Genomic DNA, 12071 nt, shown 5'->3' on the forward strand with positions numbered 1-12071 from the left:
AGGTAGTCAATCAGATAAAGGTTGTTGTCTTAGGATATTTCTCAGACATAGCCAAGTTCGCTGGTCTTGGACATGGACCGCAGGGTTTTTCTCCCCAGTTTATCTGAGGTTTTTCATTTCGCAAACAGGCAAACCAGCCTTGAGAACTTAATGCTTCTACAGACATAGGATACACCGGGAGGCATAGGCTAACCACCTTATCCTTAGGTATGGTTGCAGTTAAATGAAAAGAAAATTCTCGACACCACAAGGTAAAAGAGGGAAAAAGGAAGAAGAATATGCGCAACTATACAGTGGGTGATTATGCAAAGCTCCATAGTCAACTAGCATCAATACTCTGGGTTGATGAGCTGTGCAGAAAAGAAGTTAACAGTACATGGAAATGATAAAGTAGGATCTGACACAAGCAATGCATAAATACATACCAAGTATTAACCTAATAAAAAGAGTAACACTGAGGTGAATGAACAGTAAAATTAAGACAGCAGCGTGGGTAAATGTTATAGAGGATATAAAAGACGGTTTGTAGTGAACAAATGCATGAGGAATATAAACTGCAGGCCAGAAACGTGATAAGCATGGTAAAAAAAAAAAAAAAAAAAAAAAGTAGAATACGAGAGGAGATTGGCCAGTCAGGTCAAAGCAGACAGAAGAGAATTCTTCTCTGTAGCAAGCAAGAGGAAGAATCAGGGAAGGGTAACACTGGTAGATAGTTATGGTAACAAAATGAACATGGTAAAGGACATGGTGTAGTTATTTAATGAGCACTTAATCAGCGTTTCTCAAACTTTCAGTACTTGCATACCCCTCCTCCTTAGGCAAAGACAATTTTGGAGAAGTTACATTTCATTTAAACCAAATAATTAAAGGAATTTTTTTTAAACATTTGTATTATAATAAATTACATACATATGAAACTTTTAATTATTAAACATGTTTTTTAGTTATACAAATCCAATATACATATAGTGGAAGCAAAAATTATGAAATTGTTTCTGTTGGGAAGAAGTTTAGTTCTATATTTATTATTTTTAACCATATATGGGAATCTATGTGAAGAACACAACTTATAACACAAACACAATTAAACATGTATACATGAATGCACAGATGGTGAAACAATGACTGAGGACCATTACAATTAAAGATATGAATGACTGACATTTTGCAGAGTTCTAACCATAGTTCAAACTACAAACATTTAAACTGTTAACATAAACAGCTGAACCACACAGTTGGAACATAATCACACCATCAACCCTGATGCAGAGCTAAGGAGATTAGTTGATACATGCCAATAGACTTCTGTTGACAACATCCATTAATTTTTTTGTTATTTATTAGTTATTTTATTATATTATGTTATTTATTTATGCTACTGAATAGTTAATTACAGAATATGGAATAGACCTGCACTTATCTGTGGCAATATGGTAACAAAAAATGAGCAAATTATTTCACCCTTGTAGATGTAACATCATGCATATCTTAAGGGTGAAATAATTTGCTCATTTAATATCTGAACTTTATCATTTGCAGTGGTTATCATTCTGTCATCCTTGCAACCAGTATCATCATTCCATAATCACTGTTTTCTAGCCATGCATCAAAAGAACTCTCAGAATTTTTATTTTATTTTATTATTTTTTTTTTTTTTGCCTTCTTAGCAATGCTTCTTATATTTTACTTTTGCTGTCCTTACCAGGCGAGTCTTCTTTTTCACCTACTGATTATCATACATCTTGTTTGGCCTGCATATTGTCATTTTCCAGATAGTTCCTGAGGGGACCCAAGCAACACAGCACTGACTTTGAGGTTGTTTGTCATAATTACCAGATTTATAGTTCCATATATATCCTTTCCCACAGAAGCCTGTGAGAAAGGACATATGATATATCATATGGCTGGCCATCATCAAAGTGATCACTTCATCTCTAAAAGAAAATTGGAGACCCCATTTATAATACCATTATGATTTCTAACTTGCTCTGCACTGATGGAGAGCAAGTTAGAAATCTTTATGTAGATGTACGCAAAAACACCACTTATGCAGTCTAAATGCAGAATACTTGGTCATGTGCATAACCACATGTTCTAAGCAACTATTTAAGCTGACCAGTTTCTCAAAGAATAAGATATCCTGGGTGTGCTTGTCTAAGAGATGTAACCATGTTGCTAAGACAGTCTATCAGGAATGAGATCACCATTATCTGAGAAGGCTTGTATGGACAAACAGAATTTCCTGTGTGCAGCAACTGACCAAAGCATTTAATGAAAACTGATCCATATCTCACCAAAGGATGAGTAGGGAATTGAAGAGAATCATTATTAGCAGTTGCATGCTATATGGCCAGCACTGATTTCTGCAAAAGTTTCAATTCAGTGGCTGGTATGTGTATGAGAAACTGAGTAAACTAGATATTAGTAAGGCTGTAGAGTTTGATGATATATCACTGCATGTTTTGAGGGAATGTTTCAATGCGTTAACAGAACTGATGTACCTTTTTAATGTGAGTCTTCGACTGGGTCAAGTTCTAAAGGAGTGTTAAGAAGCAAAATTGTCCCAGTTCATAAGAGAGGTGGATCATAAGATTAAGCCTTTGAATTACAAAGCAATCTGTGTGGCTGGAAATGTAGTTCAAGTACTGGAGAAGTTAGTGAAGACCAAGATTCAGAACTGGGTAACAGCAGCATTCTCATGGACCACATGGGTTTGCTAAAGGAAGATCGTGTTTTAGCATTCTGCATACTTATTATAACAAAGCGACAAACCCATTGGACAAAGGGGATGCATACCCAGTGGTATATTTAGATTCTGCAAAGGCCTTTGATAGATTGCAGCATGATAAGCTGGTGATTAAAGTAAAACAGATGGAGATGGATAGTAAATTAGGTGCCTGATAGAGATCAGAAATTTGTGTATATGGGAACAATATCCCAAAAGAGAAGTCACTAGTGTTATGTCTCAAGGGTCTGTGGCTGTTGCTGTTTAACTTGTATGTTAATGACACTGGGAAAGGTCTGGATGATGATATGCAGTTGTTTGCAATGATAAAAAGTTGGGAAGAACAATGAGGAGTAAATCAAATGTTGTGGCTTTGCAAAGAAACTTGAATAGACTAGGTTGAATAGACTAGGTGAAATTTGGAGAAAAGAGCAAAGCTAATAATAATGGCAAATATCTGTTGGATTTCTGCTCAGGACATGGACTGGTTATTACTAACACCATGTTCCAACATAAAAATGTGCACAAATTCACATGGAGAGAAGAGGCTAGGAATAAGAAAAGTCTCATTGACTATGTTATTGTTGATAGTGATGTTTTCTCCCTGGTGCAGGACACCAGAGTGTACAGAGGATTTGAAATTGGAAGTGATCACTATTTAGTCTTGAGCAGGATAAAATTGAATTTCATATTGAAAAGAATAACATGTAAGAAAGTTTTAAAGCGAATAAAAGTTGAGCAGCTCTCAGATGTGACTGTAGACTAAAATACAGAAATATTATTGAAAAGAAAATGAAAGAGTTTGAGAACAGGAATCAAGCCTTGGAGATTCAGTGGCAAACTCTGAAGGAAACATTGATTGATTCTGCCAGAGAGGCATGTGGTGAGGTTGTGTGCAAGGATAAAAAAATCAGAACTCCCTGGTGGACACAGGAAGTTAAAGAGGCAGTGAAGGAAAAGAAGAAAGCATATCAAAAGTTCCTGGCAAATAAGTCAGCTTTTACTCTTACAGAATACAGAGACAAATGTAAGAAAGCTAAACAGTGTGTAAAACTAGCTAAACAAAAGTCATGGGAGGACTTTGGCAAGAATATAGAAAATAAATATCAAGAAGGTGGCAAAATATTCTGGAGGTTGTTGAAGAAGCTTAGGAATGGAGGAAAGAGTGCTGTAAAAGGAATTAGAGATGATAAAGGTGAAATGAAAACAGGAGAAAAAGATATCCTTGAAGTATGGAGTAATTACTTTGAAAAACTGCTAAATGAAACAAGTAGTGATGACAGCACAGTGATAAAAAACACTGACCAGGCATGCAGTCAGGAATACATATCCATACTTGAAGTAGAAAAAGCCATCAAGGGCTTGAAATGTGGAAAGGCAGCAGGAGTAGATGATATTCGACCAGAAATGCTGAAGTATGGTGGTATAAGAGTCTTACAGTGGCTGCACTGCATAGTTCAGAAAGCCTGGACAGAGGGACGAATTCCCGATGATTGGAGTAGAGCTCTCATAGTACCCATATATAAAAAGGGAAATAAAACTGAATGTGAGAATTACAGAGGTATTTCCCTACTGAGTGTTCCTGGCAAGATCTATGCAAGTATACTTGAGAAACGGTTGAGAAGAATTGTGGAAGAAAAGCTTGGTGAAGAACAAGCTGGATTCAGGCCAAATAGAGGCTGTCAGGATCAGATCTTCACTTTACGACAAATAGTCGAGAAAGCATGGGAATATAACAAAGATCTGTATTTAAGTTTTGTCGATTTGGAAAAGGCATATGACAAGGTGCCAAGAGAGAAGCTATTCAATACGCTGCAGTTATATGGTGTCAATGGGGCATTATATCAAGCAATACTTAGTCTTTATTTGAGTTGTAAGTCAGCAGTTAGAATTGAAGGAAGTACAGGAAGATGGTTTAATGTTAAATCTGGTGTGAGACAAGGATGTACATTATCCCCTCTGTTATTCATTATCTATATGGATGACATTATGAAGGAATGTGGTATTAAACCTGATATCAAAATTGGAGATGTTAATGTCAGCTCTTTGCTTTATGCGGATGATGTTATACTTCTAAATAAATCCGCTACAAGTCTGCAAGATTCTCTGACTAAATTGAATAGCTGTTGTAATAGATATGGTATGAAGGTCAGCAATAAAAAGACAAAGACAATGAAAATAGGCAGAATCATTGAAAATGTCAACTGTGTTGTGAATGGAGAACCGGTGGAACAAGTAAAACATTTCAGCTACTTAGGCACAATTTTTACTGAAGATGGTAAACTAAATATAGAAATAGACAACAGAATCAGCAAAGCTGGTATCGTGGGAAGTCAATTGAATAAATTTATATGGAATAAAGAAATTAGTCGGAACACTAAATTAGCTGTATACAAGACTGTGTTCAAACCAATTTTAACTTATGGATCTGAGAGCTGGGTCAGAAGTAAAACACTTGACCAAAGACTAGAGACCGCAGATATGAGAGTCCTGAGAAAGATTAGAGGCGTGAACAGATGGCATCAATGGCAATATCATATTAAAAATGAGGATATTAGGAAAGAACTTGACATTGTCAGCATCCAGGAATGCGTTAGCAGAGCTAATCTCAGATGGTATGGTCACTTAAATAGAATGGGAGAGGAAAGATTAGCAAAACAAGTGTTCTCTGCCAGGTTGGCAGGAAAACGACCCAGAGGAAGACCAAGATATAGGTGGATTGATACGGTACAAAGTGCCTTAGACGATAGAAATATAAGATCTGATAATGTTGGAGTCTTGACAAGTAACAGACTGATTTGGAGGAAAATTGTAGATAGGAAGTTAGTGATGATGTAATTTTTTCATGTAGTACTGTCATATCCTGTACACCCCTTAAGGGTACATGGCAGGAATTTGATGATGATGATGATGGTAGACAAGGACCTAAAAAGTTAGGGATTCATTGCTAAAACTGTGAGAACAACACAGATGATTATGACAATGATGCAGAGGAGACAGACATATACAGGGTGTCCCAAAATTCACGCAAGAAGTAATTTTGATAGAAAACATAGGTTTTAATTAAAAATTGTAATTTCTTATTGATTCATAAAGTATACAGTATAGGGTTATGCATGGAATAGCATATCAGGTAAATGGCCTCCACGGCTTTGCTGGCACATACGCACTCTTTTGTCAAAATTTTCCATGACCGTTTTGCATAAATGTGGCTGAATTTCATTGATACAGCACTCGATTTCCTCCTTCAAGGTGTGGGCTTGTTGGCATAAACCTTAGACTTCAAAAAACCCCAAAGAAAAAAGTCCAACGGCGTTAAGTCACATGATCTGGGAGGCCAATTCTGATCACCAAAACGGGAAATTACACGACCAGGAAATGACTCATGCAGTAATTGAATTGTTTCTCAGGCTGTATGGCATGTGGCACCGTCTTTGAAACCACATGTCGTCCATATCTTGCAATTTAGGCACAAAAAACTGGATTATCATGTCGCGATAGCGAGCACCATTAACTGTTATTGCCTTACCAGCCACATTTTCGAAGAAGAATGGACCGATGATGCCTCCAGCCCAAAATCCGCACCAAACAGTGACACGTGGATGCATTTGTTTCTCAACAATCACTCGTGGATTTTCTGAACCCAAAATTTTGTCGATTAACAAAGCCATCAAGATAAAAATGAGCCTCATCGCTGAAGATGATTTTGTTCGAAAAATAAGCATCCACTTGTTGTTGTTCCATAATCCATTCAATGAACTCTCTTCGCTGTGTGTGGTCATTTTTAATAATCCCGAACTGTCAACTGTCACGCTGTCTTTTTTTTTCTCGTTGGCAACACTTTACTGCACAAATGGCGCTAAATTTAAATCTTGCGTGAATTTTGGGACACCCTGTAGAAGTAAGCACATTATCATTCCATGTATAATGTTTTGATCAGGCCACATACGGATCATTATGCACGGATTTAGTCACCTGGTTTTCAAAAAGGATAAAGGGTTAATGGAAAGGGTCCTCAGATGACTGGCTCAGGTGGTTTCTGAATGTTGAGTGTGAAAACAGATGATGGAATTCAATTTGGAGAGTCTAGTGGATAGGGGAGAGAGAGAGAGAGAGAAGGAGAAATAAGTTGGTAATGGATCATTACAAAATTCAAATCCTTGCCCTTGGAAAATTCAAGCCCTTGGAAACTGTATGAGAGTATGAGCAGGAGGTAAGAACAGTTTTTTTTTTTACATGGAGCCTGAGACTGTGGTGAGTACAAAAGATGATGAATACATTTAAGGCATGGTATGAGTTGCACGAGTGAATCCTAAAATACAGCTGTAAATGGATATCCTTGTCACATGGAGTTGTCACCTATGTAGCTAAATTACTTTAAAGACTTTATAAAAATTCTGTTTCATTAACCCAATTCTATATACTAATCGTAATCAATCTTTCCAAAACGTTCATTATCAGTAATTGAATACAACTGTTTCCTCCATTCTTGTCATTTATGTATAGGCCAATACAACCTATCCAACTTAAAATGTTGATGGAGAAGCAAGTGAATGATGATGCTAATTCTTTGTGCATATCATTAACAGAAGTGTTGTCTCATTTAATCTAAATACTACTGGTGCATTTAACGTATTCTTCCAAACATTTCACACTCCCTAATTTCTATCGTATCTCTGTGTACGTTTCTTATATCCATTCTTGTATTCGTAGGTATACACACATATCTAGCAATTTTACAGTTGATAGTATGCAGTGCAAAAATTAAAAAGGTGCGTTAAGAGTGAATACCAGAATTTTTAAACTAGACATTTTCACACGTAGTAATTTCAACAAATACTGTTATGTGCTACTATCGATTTACATTTCTTATGTTTTGTTTTTATCCGTAAGAACAATCTATACCCTACCGTTAACCAGTGTTCAAAGAAGCTGGGTATTACTGAATATAGTTTCATTACGTTTCCAGAAAACCAAACTGCGCGCAAATAACATCAGCTTATATTCAATAGTACTAAGGTAATTGAAATTCTTAGTGACATTACTGTAAAAATAAAACTGAAAATCGTTCATTCACATATACGACATCCGTAAAGAAAACATTCATTTAAATGAGGAAAATGAAGTTTAAAAAACGGAACTTACTTTCAACAAACAATTTATACACGCTACTCTTTTCAAAACTATTTACTCCGCTTATAATTTAAACAAAAGAAAAAAATAACACTGCTCCTAAAAATGCTACTTAATTCAAAATAAAAACAAAACTCATTTTTATATTATTTATTTCTTTATTGAGGAAATTACATCACAAGTTCTCTATAATATTCACTCCTGTGCATAGTATGCAATGTGGTGCACACAGAGGGCGCCATTCAACTTAAAGGAAACAGTAAAGAGTAACCATTAGGGGAAAAAAATAATAATAATAAATTCATTCTCGGTGCGTTTCGCACCACCTTTTACATTTGTTTCGTTCATCCGCTGTCAAAATAACTAACAAATCAACACTTCATAGGATCGCAATGCAAGTGTCATGCAATGATAATAATTAATTAATAAAAATTAGGAAAATATGACATATGAGGTTTTTTTGCTAAACTTTTAATGCTTAATTTTGGGTAAAATCCGATCTACCTTAATCGTGCAGTTAGTGTGTTATATGAGGATGTGCATGAAGTCACTAGATTCATGATAATCTAGTGACTTCATGCTGAATGTCTCATTCCACGCACCGTGATGTCTATCAAACCTCACCTTAAAGTTTAATGCCAGTGCACGTACTTCCTCACTAACTACCTCCCTCTGGCAAACCCATTTACGCATCAATCATTTTCCATGAAAAAAAAAAATTCATTTCCTTGCTTCCAGGATGCTTCCAGATTCCAGATGAACTTTTATTCTTCGAACACACAGTGGGTAGTACAATCTCTTTTTATTTCTCTGACGCGCTACTCTCACCAACTCATGTTTCAATCAATCCCAAGCTCATCAACAAACCACATTCTGTCCTTCCTAATGGTGAACATCTCACACTCTCTGAATTCTCCTTTGTACCATCAGCAGCGTTTCCTTATCTATAAGCTTGCAATAGTGGCTGATACGGTACTGTCGGTGCTTTATCTCATGGTATAGGGATAAAACGGCTTCCCCCACTCTCTTTTTTGAGAATAAAAGGTGTTAGCTGATTTTTTTTAGTAAAAAAAAAAAATAACCTTCCGTAGCTCAGAAGGTTTCCACGATGCCTTTTGGTCTTAAAGAATATTGATAGAATCCAGTCCAGCACACGAAGGGCTTTTATCAGCACTTTTTATCAGAAAGTGAATTAGTCATGAGGTAGCAGGGTTTGTACTCCTGGAAACCGGAATTTTTATTCTACAAATCAGGCAAACAAACCGATATGAAGAACACATGCAATATACATACACAGAAGACTAGAGGAATAAGGATTAAACCTTATTTCGTCGCACCTGGTTTTGAAAGCCTGAATGATATGGTGTGGATCTACATGTAGGCATAAAATAGAAAGGAAGGAAAGAAGAAATGTAAGCAGAGAAAAAAATCATATAATTATTTATTGCTAATTTAACCATTAAATATTTTGGAAGGAATAACTGAATCCATGCTAGAGATACCAAGATATGCATGTTAGTTCGAAACAAAGTAAGGACTAATAGTCATCAGATAGTGTTACAAAGAGATCAGGGCTCTTTCAAATGACATAAATAACAGATATGTATGACATAAATAATGCTTTGATTAAAAAACATTCCATTAACGTTTTATTCCTTACAGAAAGTAGGCCAGGCGGTTCAGCACTAACTAACTTTTGAAGACTAGAACAGTTAATCTTTATCCTTAGACATCGGAGATAGCAGGCACAATAACACCAATAATTTATTGGTATCAGGGATAGAGAACAGTGCCTTAACGAGGGAGTGGTGAAAGAGGCGTCCAGCACGGGCGCAACTAGATTTGGGGCACAAAACGTAAAACATGTACAAAATAAAAATAAATAAATAGATATAAAAGTCCACTATTTTGTATTGCATTTTTAAATTTCGGCAAAACGCCGCTTTAGACACACAAATTCTGCAACACACTGTATCTCATTTTGATGGGGTTAATAGTAAGTGTTTAACATATTGTATTTAGTAAAATTTAACTTGTTACATTTAAATTTTTCAAAATATTTGTCATTTTTCGATTGGGGGGGGTCGCTAGTTAAAACTTTCCACAGGCATTTCATACCCTCGTTACTTTACTGGTAGAGAATACGATATACAGCTGCTGCCATCGCGCATTTCTCTCACCCTACACCCTAACAATATACATTCTTGTCTGAAATAGTGTGCAATTGCGCTAGATTTTTCTTGAGTTTTTGGATTTAAAACCCAGGTTTGTGGAAGAGTAACAGAATTAAGAAATAATTCACATTCAAGTTACATTAAATAAGGATTTATATTATTGTTTTAATCATTTACACAGCGGTCACTACGAGGTAACTCGTAAACAGATGTTGCTTGCAAACGTTTTTTCTTATGCTTGATGCAAGCAAACAAAATTTACATGCACACATTGTTTGCAAGAACACATTATCTTGTCTAATAGCACTTATTGTCTGACTACACAGGAAAGAACTTTCTATACTTCATCTTTAAGTTATCAACAGGCATTTATAGAGTTTTACTTTGCTTAAGTTATATTTTTTTATTATGTATGAATGTATATCCTTAAAACTTCATTTAATCATATATTTATAACGACTTATAAGCAACCTCCTCAATGTGATCACCTCAGTTTAATGTAGCTTTTAAATTATAGTCTGAATATAAACAACATGAAATTATGTGCTGCAAATTACAATAAATTGAGCAATAATTGCATAAATAAAAAAAAAAGGTCTGTAAGGTTCAGTTTCTATATAACATAATAATGAATGAACATTACAAAATGCATCCAAGTTATTGGAAGAGAGGGATTTACTGCTGATTATCAAGCTATGCATTGATAAATCCAAAATGCCAAATGCTCATTTCTTAAGGGATACAGAGGCACTCCACCTTATATACAAAAATAAATAAATAAACGCTAACGCTTTTCTCCCATAACGGAATGGCTGAAGCCGCTTTATTCCTTTGTAACTGATGGGTAATTCACGCTCCACTGGCAGCCATTCGATATAGCTGGCCTAAGACTATCACTAAGTGCAACCTGCATCCTGTGAAGAAAGGCTAAGTGCTTCTATCTCGTATTCCTAATCCACAAAACCCGAGTTTTGTGGATTAGGAACACGAGATAGAAGATAGAGTTAGAGTTATTTGATTTGTGGCACTTGTCAATGCCACAAATCAAATAACTCGGAACGCAGTAAAGGGTTAGAAAAAAGTTCCTCTAGTCAGTGACTAGATTCTAACTGGGAAACGTTTTCTTAACTGGCGTAGCGCTACGGATGAACCTCCACTTCCACGTACCTACGTAGGACTCGACTTAATAATAATAATAATAAATGACAGGTAACCAGACTTCAGAGGATTAACTGTATCATATATAAAAATTATAATCACTCTGTAAAAGTTACCTGCCGCTATAATATTCCAAATAATTTAACTAACAAATTTGGAATATTACAATGACAACTCGAAATAACACACACCTACTTAAACACAGTAAGAACCATAACAACTGCTTAGGATTTCCAGTTCAAAAGCGTGTTGTCACTTTCCAAAGAGTGAATGTGAAAAGGTATTTGTGGGTGTGAATACATGCCGATGTGTCTATAATAAATGACAAATGACCTGGTAGGTACGCCTAATATACTGCTGAGATATACTAATATATATATTAGTTTATATATATTACTTATTACGAATACATATACTACGAATATATACATATATATATTCGTATATATATGTATATACGAATATATATTTCAAATTAAATTTAAAATGTTATGAAATTATGAAAAAAATCTCACCTGACATCGTTTATTCCCTTATAGGGGTAGGTTGGGCAGTTCAATCTCCAACAGCAGCTGATCAGAGATAACTGGCCCAAGACTATTACTAATTATAAGTGGCATCCAATGAAGAGACGACTGACAGGTGTCAGCATCTCTCGGTCTCTAACCCTAACAGAATACGTTATTATCTGAAATGCTGTAGGTTCTGCGGTCGATTTTCTTGAGTTTACGGGACGAAAATCCCGAATTTTCGGGAAAAAATCAGTCGAGCTCTGCTTGCACCAGAGATCGACCAACTCGGGAAGAAGTGGAAGAAAGGCTTACAAAAAGTTCTTCTAGCCAGCGCGACTTAGTGCAGAGGATGCAAACGTCGTTTTCACT

At 35.8% G+C, this 12071-nt stretch overlaps 1 protein-coding gene across 3 annotated transcripts in view; it reads right to left on the bottom strand.

Annotated features, from left to right (window-relative positions):
- The window catches only part of LOC150098219 (lipid transport auxiliary protein 1-like), a 325116-nt gene extending 317113 nt beyond the window's left edge, over positions 1-8003 (bottom strand). Inside the window, exon 1 of one of the 3 annotated variants that reach the window (XM_090406448.1) lies at positions 7871-8003. The gene's annotated coding sequence lies outside the window, so the exon portion shown is untranslated. Of the gene's footprint in view, positions 1-7635; positions 7719-7870 lie in introns of those variants that run through there. The other 2 variants (XM_090406449.1, XM_090406450.1) reach the window with 2 other exon arrangements.
- Between the last annotated feature and the right edge of the window lie 4068 nt (positions 8004-12071).

This window comes from Typopeltis vanoorti, chromosome 16 (assembly GCF_054136105.1).
Source record: "Typopeltis vanoorti isolate ZY-2024b chromosome 16, IOZ_Tvanoo_1.0, whole genome shotgun sequence".
In the NCBI taxonomy this organism is placed as follows: domain Eukaryota; kingdom Metazoa; phylum Arthropoda; class Arachnida; order Uropygi; family Thelyphonidae; genus Typopeltis; species Typopeltis vanoorti.